This window comes from Dermacentor andersoni, chromosome 11 (assembly GCF_023375885.2).
Source record: "Dermacentor andersoni chromosome 11, qqDerAnde1_hic_scaffold, whole genome shotgun sequence".
Classification (NCBI taxonomy): Eukaryota; Metazoa; Arthropoda; class Arachnida; order Ixodida; family Ixodidae; genus Dermacentor; species Dermacentor andersoni.
In genome coordinates this window covers 74,312,445-74,333,616 of record NC_092824.1, presented here as the reverse complement: position 1 = coordinate 74,333,616, position 21,172 = coordinate 74,312,445, and the positions used below count along the sequence as shown (strand labels likewise).

Below are 21,172 nucleotides of genomic sequence, written 5' to 3'. Positions count from 1 at the left end.
GCCCTTTGCTATACTAACGGAAGATAAAGCTTTTCTGTCTCGAACTTGCATCGTACCACCCTCAGGTATACCCTCTGCCGGTCGTAGGTCGACGAGTGAGCGACGTTGTTACTTTACCTGGTCGATCGCGCCTCGCAAGCAAGCCGAGAAGTTCCCCTCCTAGAGAGTATATACATAGACAAAGAAATTTCTCTATGGTATATATCTCATAGCGAGGTCACAACGCAAATACTCACAGTGTATGGCCTCTGTGAGTGTAGACAGGCGTTCCTTCATCACGGTCAAAAGAACCTATGCACTGTACAAGCGATTTCGGTCGCTTTTGCGTAGCTTTTGCCTAGCTTTTAATAATAAAACCCTTTAGAAGGTCAGTTTCACAGGAAACTTATCTTTCACGTCGCTGAAATGTCGCCGGCTGTAGTATCACTAAAACATGCCACTGGCCACTAAATAGAAATACTGCGTAGCGAACCGGACATCTTCTTTCCGGTTAACCTCCCTGCCTTTCGTATTTCACCTCTCCCTCTCTCTCTCTCTCTTTTGACGCCAAACAAACCAATAAATAGCTAAACTCTAGCGGCAGAATCGGTAACGCTGCAAAAGCTAGTTCCAGAGCCACACATGCGATGCGACAGGCGAGAGGGTGCATGGCTCTGAACTTGGCCAGCTTGGTTTCTATAGCAAACACTCAAGCCGGAGTATACATTGGTGTTTTTGCATTTCACGTCTACACAAATACGGCCGCTCCTCCTCTTAATCAAACCCATGACTTCGTGCGCAGCAGCACAAATGCATATCAAATAAGCCCCTTCGTTCGGTATGAAGAACATCTTTTTTGGTTTTTTCGAAGAAATGCCCATTTCATGCTACGTTAATCCCGTTCACGCCGCAGGTTAGGGTGCCGTTATACTCACCCAGCATGCTGCACTTCTTCAGTCAATACTCGTCATGGCACTACCAGCGAGAAGGTGTTGGTAGGGGATGCAAGGGCACCGTTTGGAGCTGCAGACAGCCGCACCGTACACAGAAGACGTGAACCAAGAGCATGAATGGGAACATATACCGCTCCAATTATGCATTAGCAAGATTTACAAATGAGTCGTGGCAAGCGCTCGCGGAGGGACAAGCGTACCAATTAATTTTCTACGCCGTGGCGACGCGCGACAAAACACAGAGGCGCGGCGATGCTGCACACGCTATAGAGTCGAGGAGAGAAATGAAACTCGCACATCACGTCAGCGTTCACCAAACGGCAAAGCTGAGCAAAATGACGCCCAGGAATGTTCGTTTCCTTAGCGACCGTGCCAGACAGACACGTTCATTTTTCCTTGGAAGGGGTTATTGGGTTGTGCGATTGTTCACCCAATAGGCTTGGCATCATCGCGGTCTTCACAGAGAGCACAAAGAGTTACTTCTATGGCTCTGCGACAGCTCCAAAGCGGCCTTATCACAGGATCGGGGTACTTTGGCTCGCAGTGACTAGCAGAAACAGCGGTGCGTCACGTGTGGGGCTACTTCACGGCGGGCACCCCTCAGAGCACGAAATGAACGTGCCAAACGCCGTTTACGAGCCAGATTCCCGGGTGGTCGGATGCAGCAGCAATGCACTTTGATGGAAGCGATAGCGTTGTTCTCGAACTTTCGTTGGGATTGTAATCCCTACTGCAGATATTTTTGGAGCACGAAATGCGAGAAATATAGTTTCAATCTACTGCATTACCCCTTGCATAAAAAGGTGCTGCGGCTACTGACCCATAAGATGAATCCACATCTCAACAAAATTGCTTGCACTCTGCAAATTAGCGTGGAAATCAGCCACATTCTTCACTTCAGTGTTGCGAAAAAATTTCACAGCCGGCGGTCAGGCATGCCTCTATTTACACATTGCAGTCAAACATGTAAGTGACGTATTACACACACAAAGCGTTCCCCAATTCAATGCTGCAATGTCTGCATGAAACAGGGTTGCATGCACGTATTTGACGGCTTTGTCAAATTGTTTAAGATGTATGCCTCCCGGCCAGTAAATAAAGAACAGTTTGTTCTAGGAAGACGCACACAGCAGAGTAGCTACTTAAGATGTTAAAGCAATTGCACGAACAAAAATTACTGCGTCTTCCATATTGTAACAGTAATGTACAACTCCCGAGGGGCTTAATATACTTACAACTTACAACTTAACTTACAACTTAACTTACACAAACTTACAACAAAGGCAAGATCCGTACCAATTACGGCATGCAAAAGCAGGCATTCATAGTTGCAGATTTTCTTAATCATCACCCTGGCTTACTCACTATAACAAATGAATCACCGTCCCTAAGTACTTTCAAAAGAAAAGTGAACATGTATTTGCTGTCGCTTCAGGTTTGACTGTTCATTCTTTTGTACACGAATCGCATCCAGTATTTCTGTTACGTATTTCATGTACTTTTCATTTTTTGTGTGTATGTATCCACTTTGTGTACCATGCTAGCCCTGTTGCTTGAGTGTTTTGTGCACTGGGAACGGGTAGGGGAAGGGGACTGACACTTAGTCAGGGATTCGTGCCTTTTTGTCAGCCTCTTTGACAGAGATTCTCTGTATTTTTTTCTGTCAGAATAAACATTCATTCATTCATTCATTCATTCATTCATTCATTCATTCATTCATTCATTCATTCATTCATTCATGGAAGTGTCGACCAACGCGGCGATGAGAGACGTGGTGAGAGCCGTGGCTACGACAATAGCGACGATATGCGCATGCCCACGCAGCATACTCTATTAATTGGAATGACCTTGCAGATGATACTCTGACACCAGGACTCTGCACGCGCATTCCCCTACCCTCAATTGTTTCGCAGGTGCACGCCATTACAAGGCGCGGACCAACGTGTTGGTCGATGCTCCCGTGACGTGGGTAAAATATCGGTTAACTGCTCAATGTTTTCTAAAAGCAACGTAAAAACATTACAGCGCCAATAGCAAAGCTTAGGGCTCTAAGGAACATGGGGGCAAACGTTGTCCAGTCAGTGGCGGTTAGAAACAGCTACCTCGATTTCATTTTCATGCAAGAAAGCTGGGTGAAGTGTGTGTAAACAGGCCATCTATTGCGCTAACAGCAATACAATTTGGTTTTCTGGGTGTGCCTGCACGAAATACTTCTAATCGATAGGCTGGCAAGAGATATGCTTTTCTTTTTGAGTTCTGCGCGCTGATTTGCTAAGAATACGTTGATGTTGGTTATTTACAAAGTAGTAATACGGTCGCAAGAATAAGCTGTAGGAACTATAGCGCCTGAGTGTCCATATTTATGTTAGTGCGCCCGTTTCCCCAGTTCGCGCCACTTTATGGTTCTTATGGACTCCCAACCCGTGGACATTGACATTCAGGTGCACATGTGCGGCTTGATCGCGCCCGCACAGCATGTTGCAGCTTGACTTCAGTTGGGGATCGACTGAAGTGTTTTCTACGCAGGCGATGCAAAGCGGCTTGTGTTGTTTTATTGCTATGTACATATAGGCACGTTTATTCATGCCTATTTGTTGAAGCTTGATGAGTTTATTATAGCATAAGAGGCTGACAAACTATCGAGCCAAATAAAACACTGCCAATAATAAGCAGCTTATTTTTACTGTCTCCTCGGATTGGATATTCATAACAAAAAATAAGTTAGTCTCCACTTCATTTTTTTTATATGTATGGCTGACGAATCCCATCGTGAAGACTACGATGTTTTTCGTGCTTGGTTGGTGTTTTCTTCTGGTGCTGAAGTTTTTATCTATTTATGTGCTTTTCATGCATCAGTGACAGGCAACGACGTTTGTACTGAGCCCCGAAGACTCCTAATCTGCTTGGATATCCTTCTTAGAGAGTTTGTCATGGAAGAGATGGTCTAGGACTCGTCTGGCGGCCAGCCCACACCGCCCGCGACTCGGAAGCGGCTCAGTTCATCATTATGATTAGATGCTGCTGACTCTGAGCTTTCTCACTAAAGACGAGAATGTTTAGATGGTTTCATTGCTGCCAAGCACCCCCGTCCAAGATTGATATCTCCGGCGTCGTCCTTAAGCCAACCGACTATAATATATAGCAGCATCAAGACTACGACAGTACCTTACATACCCGTCGACGCGGTGGTAAGCTTGAGTGCTATCTCCCGACAGAAACTTGATGATTTGTTCTTGAAACTTACGTCGGGACAAATCCAAGAGGTTCGCGTGAACCCCTGGAAAAATGTCATCCCCTCTGACACAACAGATAAGCTGGTACAAATTTTGCTTGTTTTGTCAGAAATCTATAGCGTCCACACGCGGCCCTACCACCCCACAGGGTGCCCACGTAGCAGCTGGTGTCGTATTAATATCGACTTGGATCTCAAAGATGACGTAATTAAGAACATGATCGTTTGGACGCCACCATGCAAAATAATTAGTATTCGAAGAATGCACTCGTGAAAGTGTATGAAGATACAGTTTGCCTGTGGAAAGCTGCCTACTCATATAAAAGCTGGACTCGTTCGCTATCTTGTTCTGCCTTTTGTACAACGGCCCTTACAATGTCATAAGTGTTTTAAGATTGGTCATGTTCAGGGCTTTTGCGCCAGAGATCCGGTCTGTGCCAAATGCGTTTGGAATCACCATGCAGATTCCTGCGACGGTCCGACATATCGCTTCCCTAAGTGTAATGGTGAACATTTGGCAATGAATAAAGGATGTGCGTCATTAGTGGATGAACTAAAGGCACTAAAGGAGGAAGCGAAAAAAAAAAGCAGCAGGAGATGAAAGCTTCCATCGCCGTAGTGCTGCCCACGCGACTGGAAAAGCAGCGCGTTCAAAGAATGATAAAGACAAAACGCGTTGAAAAGGAGGGGGGGGGGGACCATCTTCCTCCCAGAGTCAGAGTGGCCAGCGCTGCCATCGAAATCGTTGGACTAAGTCTCTACAAATACTGCGAGCACAGTGGAAAACACTGCAAACACAGTACCTCAAGAGGTCTCAGCCAACGATAATGTACAACTTCTCAGTCTTCTGAAGCTGCTTGTCAACATCATCAGATCTCTAATCGTCGGTCGTCAGACACCAGCAGCGCCAGCAACAGAGCAACTTTAGGAGGCCCTCGTTCCAGTCCTCGATGGTATTCACTAGACATTTTACAGGAAACAAATTTAACACTTGTCAGCAGCCTCACCCCTTTGTGCTGCAACGGAACGTCAGTTCGATGCGACTGTGGCACGCTGGCCTGGTTCTTCCACTCATCGCTATGAATACTCCACTAGATGTTTTAGTGGTTCAGGAAACTAACGTAAGACGAACATCGACTGCCAGGCTTCGTGGGTGTCCACAGTAACTCTCGTTGCGCGGAAACGACTTGTGACTCTTTCGAGTGTGTGGACGCGGCGCATACGCGCAACGCTTCAAAAGCATCAGTCTACTGTGAGCCAAGAAAGTAAACGGACCACTGCGTAGGTGGCCGGAGCAGCTGCGGGGTCCCACCGGAGCGCTCCGATCTCACTCCGCGCGCCGACGGCGAGGGTGCCCCGAGTGACGCCAGACTTCGCCTTCACTCTCACCTGGGGCCTCGTCAGGCTTGATAAATTTCTAGCGCACCGTTCCGTTGCTCTGCTCCTGACGGTCGTGACGAAGGGGACCATGCATCGCCGGCCGTCTAGCCCATGGCGCTGTCGCACAGTAGCGGACGGCAGCGGAGCATCAAACCACGGCACTGAGAAGGAACGAAGGCCTGTTCTGATTGTTGCTTTGCTTACATTCACCTTTTCTTCCTTATTGGTGCACGTCGCCGGCGTCCACCGTTGCTCAATTTCAGGTAACATCGAGCAAGTAGCAACAACGGCGGCTATGGTGACGCGCGCTCTTTCACGTAACTCCGCAATGAAAAATTATATCTTTATTCTGTGAATTGCATCTAATACCGGCGTCACACGACCACTTTTGATCGCGATCAAGCCCGATCGAGACCGGAATTCACGACTGCGATTGGCTCCCTCGCGCAGCGTGCGCGAAGGAGCCAATCACAACTGTGAAATGCGATCCGGATCGGGCTTGAGCGCGATCAAAAGTGTGCCGTAGCGGACAAAATTCGTATGTTACATACGACTATCAAAAATTTACTGATATGAATATACAGCGTTTGCAGAACCCCGGCACCCAGCGTAACGAATTCACGTAAGATATAAATTGACGTATCGAATTTGTGCGCTTTCAATGGTCCTATGGATTCCGTTTACAGAACTACAATACCAGTTCTTGATGCAGAGCTATTGATTTGTAAAGTTCGTGCTAGTAGTTCCTTTCTTTAACAAATTTTTGAGAATTCTAAACAATATTCATGCCCTAAAACGAAATTCCGCTTCCAACAGTCACTAGAATTTAAGTTTTTTTCTCAAGCGTAACAAATTTCATTAAAATAGATCAAGGCATTATCTCAGAGAAGCGTTTGTGCGTTTTAGATCTACTTGAATAGGCTACGTCGGCGTTGGGCCCCAGCTAAAGCTTCCTCTTAAGAAAAAGCTTCGACTCGGGTTCTCTCATCCGAACACATGGCAAATGAGAATCGGTTTCCTCGGCAAACCCTGCGCCAAGCTTGATTAGGTTTGTTGCATTTAAGAGAAAAATTTATACCTAGTGAATGTTGCTAGCGAATTTTTGATTGAGGCCATCAATATTTGTATAAAAATTGTTGAAAAACGCAACTCTTGAAGAAGAAGCTGCGAAATTTATAAGTCTAACTCAGCAATCCAGAACGATATCACAATTCTGTAAATCGTATTGAATAGTTCGTCTAAACGAGGCAAAATTGGTGCATTATATGTGGCTCTCAAATAAACTTCTATTATGTATGACATTTGCGAAACCTTTGCAAACAGTGTAAGATATTGCCGTAAAATGTGAGTTGATAAATGAAATTTGTCCCTGTTGGATGCTCTAACGGTTGCCGTTTGCAACCTGCAATATTTGGTATTAGCGCAGAGCTACTAAGCTTTAAACTTCCTGCTTCCACATTTTTCAACGTTATCAATTTTTTGAAAGCTTCTTTAGAAAAGTTAGTGCTTAATTGACAATTCCGCTTCCAACAGCCACTAGAAGTTGACATTCCCTCTCAAATGCAACAATTTTCGTTAAAATTGGCCCAGTGGTTATTCCAGAAAAGGGTTGCTGCGCTTTACATGTACTTGAATACATGTATTTGAATGGGCGGCATCGGAAATGGGCCCCAGCTCAATATCCGTGTAAAATAAGTTGTCACAAGCCATTGGTTTAGATAGGCGTTGCTTCAGCTATACCATACGTTAACATATGGGCTGTTTATTTCTTCACCACACAAATTTCTAAAGAACGCTTTTGAGCATAGACCTATCCTAATCCTTCAACTGGGTAACGGAAAAGCTACTTGCAACAGAAATAAAATTTCATAATTAGCTGACTATTAAAACTTTAGTAATTAATTTTTAGTGATGATATTACGACACATATTGCAGTTAACAAATTGCAGGCGTTGAGCTTGCAGCTATAGCTTCGCGACTCGTGCTTCTTCACAGAGTGGAAGGGATGTTGAACGTTTTTTTTTTAGCATGTCGGTAAAGTAGGACAAAAAGTTTGCTAAATTTGCGCCAAATATTACTCTAAACTTTCCACAAATGTTGCTAAAGCTGTGGAGTGAATCGTTTATTATGATCGCGTACTTGGCGAACGCAAATATAAGCTATGATGGCGTAACGCTCCCACCGAAATATTTTCCTGGAGGTGGAGCAAACCATCAAGGTGAAGAACAAACAGATAATTGGCCGGCAAAGTGCTGACCACATTTACTTTCGAATCGTACTTAAGACAATGGTTGACGACGGTTGAAATCGTGCATTAAGCTACAGATTTCACCATAACAAATGCAGCACGGTTCACAAGAAAACAGGTCACCCTGAGTTTTCCAACACACACACACACTTTCTTCACGCAAACTTTATACAATACTCATGAAAGGGAAACTCAATCATGCGACAGACTCTAGGTCATCTTTACATTACGGCAATTACAATTACGTAATTTTATGCAGGTCAAACAGCACATTACCACCTCGAGTAATCCTGAATGCTGTTTTGTCCAAAATCCATGAGAAACGCTAAGGTGGTTGATATTCGTTTGAACGATCCCAGCTGCACAGATATGTGCAAGTTTATAGTTTGAACGATTTACAGGCTCCGTTCTAAAGCGTGGCAGAAAACTTACTGCAGGGAATTTTGTTAATTTGCTGTACTGCGTTTGCGAATGTAAACCAATCCAACATAGTTAAGCCGCAGCACCCGCACAAGTCCGAGCAGTTCTAATGGATTTCGTAAAAAATAAAATATGAATAGGACTGTTTCATTTCTGAACTAATTCAGGTAATTACAAAAGCCTCGGCCGCCGAGTGACCATAGGAACAGCGATCACAGTCACTAACATTATTGGTAGTATACGGGACTCAAGTGTGTATTACCCATGGAAGCCGAGTGCATTTTGTGCGCATTAATAAGTGGCATGAAAACATTAATCGGCGCAGGCACTTCACAGGGCGCAACTACCGACCACAGGCTTCTAAACCTCGAGAAAGAACGAAGCTCTTCTCCGACAGGACGTTCGTCTTTAGCGAAGAATGTGTCCGTTCGAGTAATTAAACGGGTGTAAGAAAAAAAAAGCGACTTGCTTTAAAACAAAAGAAATCACAAAGGAAATTACTGTGTCTTCATAAATGAAATGACGCGCTTGAAGGTGCTCATTGCTTGGAGTCACAATATTTCAGCAGTGATTAGCTTGTAGCGAAGAGCCGGTGCAGGCTATACGTATGGGCCGAGTTTTTTAACGTTAACAGAATACTCAAACATCCCTCATGGCATGCAGCAAAAGTGTTCTTGAGCTAGATTGCTTTTAGAGGCATGGATTATTTGTGCAACAAATGAAAGCGACTATTTGATTATTTAATAAATTTTTGACTATTAATACACGCACACATTGAGATTTATGAATTGTTGCCAGTGGCGAAGTTATATAATCTTGGAACCACTTCTGAGGATGACGCCAGTTCCGAGATGTGTGCATCCCTGAGATTTGCAACGAAATGCCTTGGCGTTCCACTAACTTTCGAGCTCCAATGCGTAAAATGCCACTTTGTTAAAAAAAGTAAGTAAAACAACCGTGAATTTTTATGGCGCACTTCACTGCGGTTATCTGAAAACAGCGGCTAGTTTCAATACCTGTTCCAAATGGATCCGGCAAATATCGAAATCACTTCCAATAAGATGATGCCGCAGTAAGAAGCAAGGCACGCTGGCCGAGTAATAAAAAAATGCGAGAGAATGCAGTAGGTCAAGCGACAGCAGGAGAAATGCGATGCCTGACGGACGCGTGATCCAGCACTGCCGCATTAACCTTATAGTGAAACAGTGGCACAGCAGAGTAAGTGGCAAAGGCGGTAGCCCGTCGAACCATTATTCGACGAGCAGTGTACCTCGTTTAAATAAACAAGATGACTTGCCCGATGATGTGACGGGCATGGGCACCAGCGCTCGTGCGCTATAGCAGCTAGGTGCGGTGCGAGAAGATGGCGCGTCGATGCAGTTTGGCACGCGCTCCCACGGTCCGTATACTTTTGCCCATGAGTGTACACATTTTGTTTGGCTCGGCCACGGGGTAAGTCATACACTCTTTAGGTGAGTACACTCGCGAAACACGATCCACAAGATAAAAGCAGCAACGGCGCACCCCCATCGGTTCGTTGACGGCAGCGGATGTCTGCCGGCGGGGGCACGCAACTTCACGACGGAAAATACTTTAAGTGCACCGTTCCTATAGCAACCGGCGCTTCGCCGCATATCCAAATTCAATGAGAAATGGGCGCTCTTTCTGCTGCGTCACCACCCCAGATGTATAGCCGCTGTTGTCGAGAGCGCGTCATACAGGCGCCTTCGTTTATCCGTCAGTGCCCTGCAGTTTCGCTGCGTCACTCAATCGTTTCGGATTTCCTGCGAAGCGCCGCTTCCTATACTTACGGAAGATAAAGCTTTTCTGTCTCGAAGTTGCGTCGCACCGCCGATAGGTAGCCGCTGCTGTCAGTGGAACGACAGGTGCTTGACGTTATTCATTTATTGATTTTCAATATTGCCACACTCAATTGAGAGCATTGCAGGCAGGCATTACAAAACAATCATGTTTACCTGGTCATGATTACCTGGTCAATCGGTGTTCCTCCTAAAGGGCATAAATCTTAGACCATGGTTGCAGCGACAATAGCCGCAGCGTAAGGCCTCTGTGAGTGTAGACAAGCTTTCCTTCATCACGGTCACAGAGCCTATGCACTGTACAAGCAATTTCGGTGGCTTTTGAATAATAAAATCGTTTTAGAAGGTCAGTTTCGCAGAAAATTTATAATCTTGAAGTCGCAAGATGCCACAGATTGTTGTATCATTAAAACCGGCCGCTGCCGCCTGTCGCTAAATGGAAATATTTGGAATCACACGAGCAAATAGCTAAATGTAGCGAGAAAATCGCTAACGCCAAGAAAACGTTCTCAAGTCACGCTGCTGGGGGACAGGCGCGAGTGCGCATGGCTCGGTATTAAACTTGACCAGTTAATTAGTTTCTTTAGCATGCAAGAAGTCTAAGTACATGGGTGTTTTTGCACTTCACATCTAAACGAATGCGGTCACTCTTGCTCTTCATCGAACCCATCACCTCTTGCTCAGCAGCACAAAGGCCAGTCAGCCACAATAGCCAGTCAGCACCCTCGTTGGGTAAGAAGAACATTTTTTGGGGGGTTTCTAGTAGATTTGCCCATTTGATACTCCCACGATTACATTCGCGCCGCAGGTCAGGGTGCCGTTCTACTCACCCAGCTTGCTGTACTTCTTCAGTCGAAACTCTTCATGGCACTACCAGCGAGAAGGTGGTGGTAGAAAATGGAAGGGCACCGTGCGGAGCTGCAGACAGCCGCACCGTTCACAGAAGACGTAAGCCAAGAGTACGAATAGGAACATGTACTGCTCCAATTATGCATTATGCAAAATTTACAGATGAACAGTCGTCGCAATCGCTCGCGAGGAAACAAGCGTACCAATTAATTTTCCACACCGTGGCGGTGCGTGACAAAGAGCAGAGGCGCGGAGATGCTGGACACACAATTGCCTAGAGTCGTGGAGAGAAATGAAACTCGCAGTCCACGTCAGCGTCCACCAAACGGCAGAGCTGAGCAAGATGGTGCCTACAAGTGTTTATTTCGTTAGGGACAGTACCAGACAGACACGTTCATTTTCCGTTGGAAGGGGTCATTGGGTTGTCCGATTGTTCGCCCAATAGGCCCGGCTTCAACGCGGCCTTTACATACAGGCAAAAAAGTTATTTCTATAGCTGTGCGAGTGCTCGAAAGGAGCCTTATCACAAGATCGGGATTTATCGGCTTGCAGTGACTAGTCAAAACAGTAGCGCGCGAGAGCGGTGACGAGCACTTTTCTTCGCACTGCGTAACGGGGACAGTCACAAAGGAGGTGTTCAATCGTCTCCTCGCAGCCGCAGGTGTCACAAGTAGGGCTGTCAGCCATTCCAATGCGGAATGAATAGGAGTTTGTGAATGCCACGCCGAGCCACAGGCGGCACAGAAGTGTTGCTTCCGCTCGTGGCAACCCTGGTGGTAGGCGGAGTTGCAGACGTGGATCCAATTTGTGGAGACGTGCGTTCGTGAATTCACTGGTGTTCCACAGATTCTGTGTAAGCTCGCGGGCGAGGGAGCGAAGACTTGTGGCTGCATCTGTCCTTGACAGCGGTATGGGTGTAATCTGGGCACCATCATGAGCCGACCGGGCAGCGTCATCCGCACTGTCATTTCCTGAAATTCCACAGTGACCCGGTATCCACTGGTAGATGATGTTGTGTCCCTTGTTGATTGCGTGATGGTGGAGTAGTCGGATGTCTGCGACTAGTTGCTCATTTGGTCCATGGCTGAAAGGGGACATCAGACACTGAAGAGCTGCCTTTGAGTCACATAAGATGGACCATGAATGTGATGATTTGTGAACAATAAACTCCAGAGCAGCACGGATAGCTGCGAGTTCTGCAGCCGTCGACGATGTAATGTGAGATGTCTTGAACTTGAGTGTGACGCACTCTGCGGGAATCACCACTGCTCCAGCTGAACTATTAGAGGATACAGAACCGTCTGTGTAAACGTGGATGCGTCCTCTGTGCTGTTCATGTAGCATTGAAAGCACAGTTTGTTTGAGGGCGAAAGTTGACATCTCCGTTTTCCTTTTGATACCTGGAATAACAAGAAGAGCCTGGAGTGGATGGAGGCACCACAGCGGTTGAGATGGTCGTGCTGCAGGCGTGAAGTTCGACGGTAAAGTTGCATGGTTGGTGGCAATAATCTTGCTAAACGCTGAACGAGGTCGAGCGGCAGGAAGGGAGGCGAGATGATGCGATGGAAGTCGGGCGAAGTGCCTGATATGCATCCTTAAGGTGTCGACTTGAAGATACGTGTTGATGGGGTGGTCATGCGCGATGGCTATTGTTGCTGCCGTGGACGCACATCTGGGAAGACCAAGGCAAATTCGCAGAGCTTGAGCTTGTACAGATTGGAGGGCACGGAGGTTGGTCTTGCCGGTCCCACCCAGTACAGGTAAGCTATAGCGCAGGAGACCAAGGAACAGTGCGTTATAGAGTTGGAGCATCGCACTCACAGACGCACCCCATGACTTTCCCGCAAGAAATCTGAGCACGTGGGTTATCATGACTAATTTCCTTTTTAGGTAGGAGATATGAGTACTCCAGGAAAGGTCTCGATCGATTATCACTCCTAGAAAGCGATGCGTCTTCTCGTAGGCAATTGGCTGTCCATTAATTCTGATAACGTACGGTTTCATTGCTTTACGCGTGAAAGCGACTATAGAGCACTTCTCGCAGGACAGCTCCAGACCTCGTGCTCGAAGATAACCTGATGTTAGTGTGGCCGCTTTTTGAAGTCTGGCGCGCACCTGAGGACGCGTCGCTCCTGATGACCAAATGCATATATCGTCTGCATAGATCGACACATGGACGGATTCCGGAAGGGTATGAACCAGGTCGATGAGCACCAGGTTAAATAGAGTGGGGCTCAAGACTCCGCCTTGTGGTACGCCTCGGTAGGTGTTGCGTTGTGATGACGCACCGTCCTCTGTTTGCACAAAGAATGACCTGTCCTTCAAGAAGCTGGATATCCACCGAAATACAAGGCCGCCGAGGCCGACATCACCCAAGGCGTCCAGGATGGCTTGATGGGTTACGTTGTCATATGCGCCTTTAACATCCAGGAACATCGCCGCTGACAGTCTCCTGAGGCTTTTTTCGTGCTGAACAGACGAGACAAGATCTATGACGTTGTCTATAGAAGAGCGTCCGCGTCGAAAGCCTGCCATAGCGTCAGGATATAACTTGTAATGTTCTAGATACCACTCTAGACGCGTCAGCACCATCCTCTCCATCACCTTTCCCAGACAACTGGCCAGAGCAATGGGACGATAAGACGCCACGTCTAGGGGTGATTTACCTGGCTTGAGCAAAGGCACAAGGCGGCTAGACTTCCATGCAGCTGGAACTTCTCCTTCACGCCATGAATTATTGTACACGTCTAGAAGTGCCTGCCGGGCTGTGTGACCGAGGTTTCCAAGAGCTGTGTATGTCACCCCGTCAGGCCCAGGCGATGAGGAACGTCTGCACGCTGCCAACGCCGCCTGCAACTCCTCGATGGAAAACAAATTGTCCATACGAGAATCTCGCGAGATAGGAACATCACGGGGATCACGTGTAGTGAACGATGGCGGTAGACCAGCAACCTTGAAACAGAAGTCCTCCGCTACGTCGATCTCTCTGCGACCTTGATAGAGAGCCAGGCATTTGAAGGGGTGGCGTTGTTGCGGTGATGTTCGAAGACCACGCACTGTTCTCCAAATATGTGAGAGGGGTTTATGCGGATCAAGGGTATCACAGAAGGTTTTCCATCTTAGAGACTGCAGGGAGTTGATCCGACGCTGGATCTTCTTCTGTATGCGTCTCGCCTCCCTTAGGTCGTAGATGGACTTGGTGCGCCTGTACCTTCTTTCCGCGCGACGGCGGATTGCTCGAAGCCGCTCCAATTCTGCTTCGAATTCAGAAAATTTAGGAATAGGCCTAAAAGATCTTGTGGCTTCTTGAGCAGCGGCGTTGATTAGCTTCTCGATGTTGCCAGGCAGACAATCCTGGATCTCTTGGCTATTCTTCTCCATGAGCAACGTGTATTTAGGCCAGTCGATGTGATGAAGAACTGTAGTAGAGTGTGACTTGCGTATGCCGTCGATTTTAACATATGTTGGGACGTGGTCACTACCATGCGTTTCGTTGTCCGTGAACCATTTCACACTGGCACTGAGGCATCTTGAAACAAAAGTCAAGTCCAGGCAGCTGCTGTATGTCAATCCCCGCAGAAAGGTGGGACTGCCATCATTTAGGCAGCAGAGCTCATGATCCGACGCGAAGGATAGTACACGTCTTCCTCGACAGTCCATCTTTAAGCTTCCCCATAGCGGATGATGCGCATTGAAGTCGCCGGTAATAACCCATGGTCCAGGTGTCGCTGTTAAAATTGTACTTAGCCTTGCGCTGTCAAATCGACTCGGAGGTGAAATGTAGGCACCTATGAGCGTGAGTGCGACGTTCTTGCATTTTATAGTCAAACACACATACTGATTGTCGTCATCAGGTGCCACTGGGTGTAAAACATATGTGAAATCACATCTGATATAAACGATGACTTCGCTGCGGTCGGTACAGGTGGCAGACATGAAAGCTTCATATCCTGATAGGCGGATGGCGCTCTCAACGTTTGGTTCACAAAGGACGATTATTGGAAATTTGTTCTTAAAAACAAACGGACGAAAGTCCGAAATGCGCGATTTAATGCCTCTGACATTCCATTGGAAGATAGACGCTTCCTTGACTTCTCTAAGGAACGAATGTAGAGGAGCAGCCATGGTGCTTCTCAAGGCCGGACAGTACCGGATACAGGGCATCCAGTATTTGAAGTGCGCCTCGAGCCGCCGGAGTGTGTATGGCGGTCAGTAGTGCTCGTAGCGTGTTCATAAGGGCCCTTATCATGGTGACAACTTGTTTGTCGTTGTCTTGGTTGCTGCCAGAAGGTGAAGCATGATTCGGCGAGCGTGCTACATCTTGTCGCTCCGCTGGTGGATCTAGCCGTGGCAATGGCGGCCACTCCTCGCTTGAGGCAATGATATTGGAGACTTTCTGCTGAGGAATCTCATTGCTGCTATTGCTAGTTGTATGCGTAAGTTTCTGGACTGTCAGTGGACGCGGCGCATCCTTAGCAATAGCAGTGGGTTTCCTAGATCTCCGACGACGTGAGCGTCGACGTCGCACCTTAGCGGCAGCCTCCCTGTGCGAGGAACCATCCCTGACCATTTGCCTCAAGACTTTCGCCTCATTTTTCACATGTGGGCAATTCTTCGAAGTTGCATCGTGAGAGCCCTGACAATTGGCGCACTTTTGGTTTTCTGCACGACAGGCGTCGGAGCTGTGCGACCCAGAGCACCGTGAGCACACGGCAGCGTTTGTGCAAACCGCACTAACGTGCCCTATCCTTTGACATTTCCTGCACTGAAGCGGCTTTGGCACAAAAGGGCGTACAACGTGTCGGAAGTGACCGACCTTGACGTGGGACGGTAGGCTGTCTCCTTTGAAAGTTAACTTGACACATTTCGAGTTTCCCAGGCGACGGGCTTGCAATATGGCAATTCCCTCTGTCGCCGGCTTGATGAGTATATGCAGGTCACCATCGCTTATGGAATTATCTACGTCATACACAACGCCGGCCGTAGAGTCGTGATGGTCTTGTTTATAACAGCGTACGTTGATGCTATCCAGCACCTTAACGTTGCTCAGAATGTCTAGCGCGCTGCGGTTTGTGACATCTATAGCGAGGATGTTCTTACGGGCGTTGATCCTTATATCTTTGATCTGACCCGGAACAAGTGCCTCGAGCGATACAGATGTGGCTTGACGGTTGATCCGGTTTAGATTGTCGCTAGCAGCCACAGGCATATATAAAATGGTGAGGTCTGATGGCTTTCGCGTCGGGATCACAGTTGCCTTACTTGAGGAAGGAGACGTCCTGACGAGTCTTCTCTTTGCTTTGTGCTTCGCTACGGGCACGAAGTCGCTGTCATCCGAGGTTTCATCACTGGTTCCTGAGTAGATCACAGTGTCCTCGCTGTAGGTGTCACTCGGGCGACTAGACCGTTTTCTCGGTGCGGTCGCTGTTGACGTACAAGGACCAGGAACCTCTCCAGGCGACTCCACGTCCATCGCCGTAGTTAAGGGAGTGGCGTCTCCCACAAAGTAGCTTCAAATTCTCAGAGACAAAAAGGCAGCGTTCCACACAGGACACTTCGTCGTCGTCCACCCCCTTTGTCGATGCTGCCAGATATGACAGTGGGGATAAGTTCACTGTCTCGGTTGTAGACGCGGGAGGGAACCTGGTCAATGCAGCCTCTGTTTATACGCAGTTTGCACATGTGGCGGAGGAAGCGTCGATTGCTCTTTCTTTTCACAGCTCAAACGTTCCCGTTATCGTCTTCTCGGACTCGCGCACGGCGGTAAGATCCTTCTCGTCCGCTCTCGTATCTGAACAGGCCAACAGTATTTTGACTAAAGCACTTTAAAGGACTAGGGAGAGCAGCGAAGGAGGATACCACATCTCGTGGTTCCTAGCCCATCTAGATAGCTCAATTACCTCGCTTGGATGGAATCCTAACGAGCATGCCCACCGGAGAGTGCGCGATTTCACGTACCGCGCTGTCGCGTGTAGCCAGGCTTGGAACGAGGTCAACGTCCACAAAGATCCATTATGTACTTTCCACGAAATTGTTTCCCATTATCAACTGGGCAGGAGGACATTTCCACCCCCTCACCCCAAATTGAACAAACCTCTGGCTAGCACACTCAGACTTCTGCAAACCCGTTCGTATCCAACTCCTCCGTCTCTGAAAGGGAAGCTGAAACGGTTTTCAATTTCCATGAATTGCTGCGATTGGGAAGAACAGACCTAACAATTTACGGTTCCGTAATTTTTTTCTTGGTTTTATTAATATAAGGGGCGGAAATCGCTTTCTAAATCACCCCCGCGGACACGCCCCCATCGCTTCCCGGAGCGCCGGGTGAGGTGGTTGCCAGAGGAGAGAACCGGCGAGAGTGACGTCACTGGCGGGGACCGAGCTGCCGGACCGGCGTGCTGGCATGTGCTGGCATGCCTCTTTCCGTCCTGCGCTTTACTGAACGACGCTATGAGAGATCTGCCGCCGCCGCCGCTCACGTTTGTTTTCTTTTGCGATTTTCGTAAACTGTTCCTGCCTTCTGTGCTGCGTGAGTGCGTACAGCCAAGGGCGCCCAACAAGCCCTCGTTCTGTGCAGCATTCGGCTGCGCAAACACAGGCGCGCGAGACGATGTGGTGTTTCACAGGTTCCCGAAGGACAAGAAGCTTGCAGCGCAGTGGGTCCGTACGGTGAGGAGAGATAAGTTCGTGCCGATGAAATCAACTGTGCTGTGTTCTTTATCTTCCATCAATACGCAGCACATGCAGGTGCACCTAGTTTAATGAAAGCCGGATTAGGCCCACATTGATGCACTCGAGAAATGCGAACATTCGCAGCCATTAACGTCTGGTAACACAGTTTTAGCGTAGCCGGATAGCCTTACGACAAATGCGGAAACGCGTTGTTGCTAGCGTTGCTATACTCCGTTTCATACATCAGGTGCAACGCTGTGGAGGCTTGAAATACTTCTTGCAGTGGCTGCGTTCGCACTTAGAAAAGGTTCGGTGTTTCTTGACCCGATGTTTGAGAAAATTTTCCATATATAAGCTCAGTTCTGAATGAAAAAAAAAGAAAGAATTTACTTATAGAAACAATCCGTGTACTTATACGGCTGCTAACACGTTCTTTTAAATCAATTTTCTTTTCGGTATTTTTTGATTGCAGCCCGTCGCGGCAGCTTCACGTGCATGCTCGCGCGAGCAAATGCCGCTGGCACGCTGCGAAGCATAGACGGAAACGCGCGCAGTAATAAATTTTGGTGACCGGACTTCGTGCCTAGCTTCCACAGCGCTGCACCTGAGGCATGAAATGGAGTATAGGCTTGCCTAGTGACATTCGACGTACGGTTCCAGTTATCGTGTTTACCACACGGCGGTGCTAAAACTGCCTAATATCTTTATGTCAACACTAGCATGGAGCACGCATACCGATTTTTCATCGAGCCACAATCGCAAAGTCGTCGAACCATAGTATGAATATTGCACATGTAATACCTCTGGCCATCTCTGGATTTGTATGATAAGCAACTTCCATGACTGTACCCCGCAGCACTTCATGTGCGCGCTTTGAAACGCGGCACTTATAATATATATATGTTCGCGATCGTGTATCAACACTCAAAAAACCACGGGCCTACTTTAGACAAGCAGCGGCAAGATGCTTGACATCGCGGAATTGCACCCGTGTTTACAATCTAATGAGAAGTTAGTGCTTCGGCATTCTTCCAGCAGCAAGTTCCCAGTCACACTTTAGCGCATTTTTTCTCCCGGCATTGGAACCTGCAGCTACATGAAAAAAAAAAAAAATACGTACCAGCTAACATTTCCAACGCGCGAGAAGGTGCACACATCGCTCTCGCTGTTGGCACACTCAACATCGTCGTTGCCACCGCTGCCGCCGTTGCCGCCATCGTTTTCCGTATCGGCTGTCGGTTCGAACACGTACGGCGAAAATACAAGCTGTCCGAGACAGCGAGAACGTTCCATAATGCTTACAACTCAGCTATGAAGCCAGAACAGAACAGCGTGCTACGCTCTGAAACGGCGGCGCCGACCGGAGACTGCCGCGAAAGACGTCACAGTGGCCCCGACCAATCACGGGCAACAGCGGCGTTCGCGCGATGCCTTGAGGCGCTGGTGCGCGTTTTCTTGAAAAAACAGCCGCTTGCGTTTGTTTCCGCCCTTTTTGAATCAGATATTCGTGTTCAGGGGACTCAAAACTGTAGAATGCCGCAGAGAACTCATTTTTTGCGAAAAGTGTTTCAGCTTCCCTTTAACAGGATAGATCCTTACCACTCACAGTCATACACCAAATGTGATCATGACTCATGCTCTTTTGAACACATGCTCTGGCTGTGCCCAGCCCTTAACGCCTCTCTACCCATCACGAAAGAACAATGGCAGGAACCTCTCAAGAGCAGCAATCTTCACATTCAACTACAGGCTGTCCAGAAGGTCCACGGCATTGTGGCGGAGCTTCATCTCCCGGTCCCATCGTGGGCGGAGCCAACGATTTGATCTTAGGGAGCCTTCGGTTTTGGCTCCCCAAGATCTCAATCCCTCAAGACTCAAAGTTCTTGTCATGTTATATCATGTCATGTTCCAACATACTGCATTACCCTTTATGCGAAAAGGTGAGGTGGCTGCTCACCCACAAGACGAATCCACATCTCAAGAAAATTCCTTGCACTCTGGGAAGTAGCGTGGACATTAGCCAGTTTTTTTCACTTCGATGCGCCGGTGTTCGTGCAGCCTACGCTTGCGCGAACACCAGCGGCCGCGACGATGTTCCGATGTTCCATTAGTTCCTACAAGACAAGAAGCTTTCAGCTAAGTGGGAGGCTGCTGTGAAGTGAACCAACTTCGAGCGCTCAAGAACAACAGTGTTGTGCTCTAACCACTTTCGTGACGATTACTACCGGAATTTATCAATAATGCGTGCTTTGGGTTCTCCTAAAAAATAATTAGCATGCTGAACGGGAGGTGCAAGTTTATCTCCCACCCTTGACGCAGGTTTCATCGCCAAGCGCCGCGAATTTTCTATTCGCACGTGTGTTGTGAAACAGCCTGCATGCAGCTACCATAACGCAGTGCAAGCGTAAAGTTTGCATGTGTTGGAAAGCCTGCTCACGCCAGGACGCTGCGCTCTCCCTTCTCTCGCACACATAGAGAAACCGACCATCTCACGCAGCCGACAGAATTCGCCGGTTACAAGTAGCGTGCGGATGGCGCGCTGATGAAGGTTCTATATACTACACGTGCTACAACAGCCGGTAAACGTTTCCCGCGTTTAAACCGTCTGTGTAGATCGCCGACAGCTTTGGGGCAGCGCAAAAATGCCGAAGATCGCATCACCGCTTACGTTCTACAAGGAGGCATGCAGGAACATAACACTACAGTTGTTTGCCCGAAAACGTACTCACTGGAACGTTGAATGCAGCTTAGCAAAAAATATACTCGCCAAAGAACATTTCCAACACAAGGAGATGCTAACACTTCGCCTTCGTTCGTGTGGAAAGCAGTGCTTGCACCAGCATTTTTTGCTTCTTGGAGATGCCGGCTCTACGCAATCGGCTCGTACATGTAGGCAGTAAAGTATAAACCCCTTACAAGTGATCTTGCACACGACAGCGCGACAAGCGAGGCGATGGCTGTCGCGTTCACTCGTCGCCTGCAAGCCGAACTCCACGCGAGCGATGGCATTGAGCGACGACTTCCCGGTATGAGGGCAGCAATATACGCGCCGAAACTAGCGTGACGCATGCTTTATCAATTTAAGTTGATGTATTTTACTGAAAAAGAAGCATAAAATATTTCTGAAGGTCTTACACTATGTTCTTATTCTTGCACGTGTAAAATTCAGTAGTTTGCTCGTTCCGTGCGACAAACAGTAGTATTTGAGTTACGTACATCCAGTTTCGGCTTCGCACTATTGGCTAGTCGCTCATAACATTTCCGGGCTACGAGCGACGAATTCTAGATTTCTAGAAACGAGCGATCGAGCGACAACACCGAGCGATCTGTTCAAGCGACGGCCCGTTTTGTCGCTCGGAGCCATCGGCCGTCACTGTCGCGCGCACAATCGCCCTCGTAGAGTTTGGACTTAACGCCGAACTCCTCAGAGAGACGCATGCTCTCGAAATTTTCCATGACCGTCTCAGCAAAACACCACCAAACTACCTTGCACCGTGCTTCGTGTGTAGCGGCAGCAGTCGGTCCGGACGAACACCATTGTTGATGTCACGAGGCGCCCGACCAATCACAGGCGGAAACGAGGCGCGCGAGCTGGGCGTGTCTGCTACTGCACTTTTCG

General features: G+C 48.0%; 1 long non-coding RNA gene across 4 annotated transcripts in view; it reads right to left on the bottom strand.

Moving 5' to 3' along the window:
* Positions 1–21,172, bottom strand: part of LOC140214265 (uncharacterized) — a 193,684-nt gene that overhangs the window by 168,239 nt on the left and 4,273 nt on the right. For 2 of the 4 annotated variants that reach the window (XR_011891237.1, XR_011891239.1), the window contains exon 1: positions 10,863–11,205. The exons of 1 other annotated variant lie outside the window; for it this stretch is intronic. This is a non-coding gene — a long non-coding RNA (uncharacterized lncRNA). Of the gene's footprint in view, positions 1–914; positions 1,190–10,862; positions 11,206–21,172 lie in introns of those variants that run through there. One more of the 4 variants, XR_011891238.1, reaches the window with a different exon arrangement.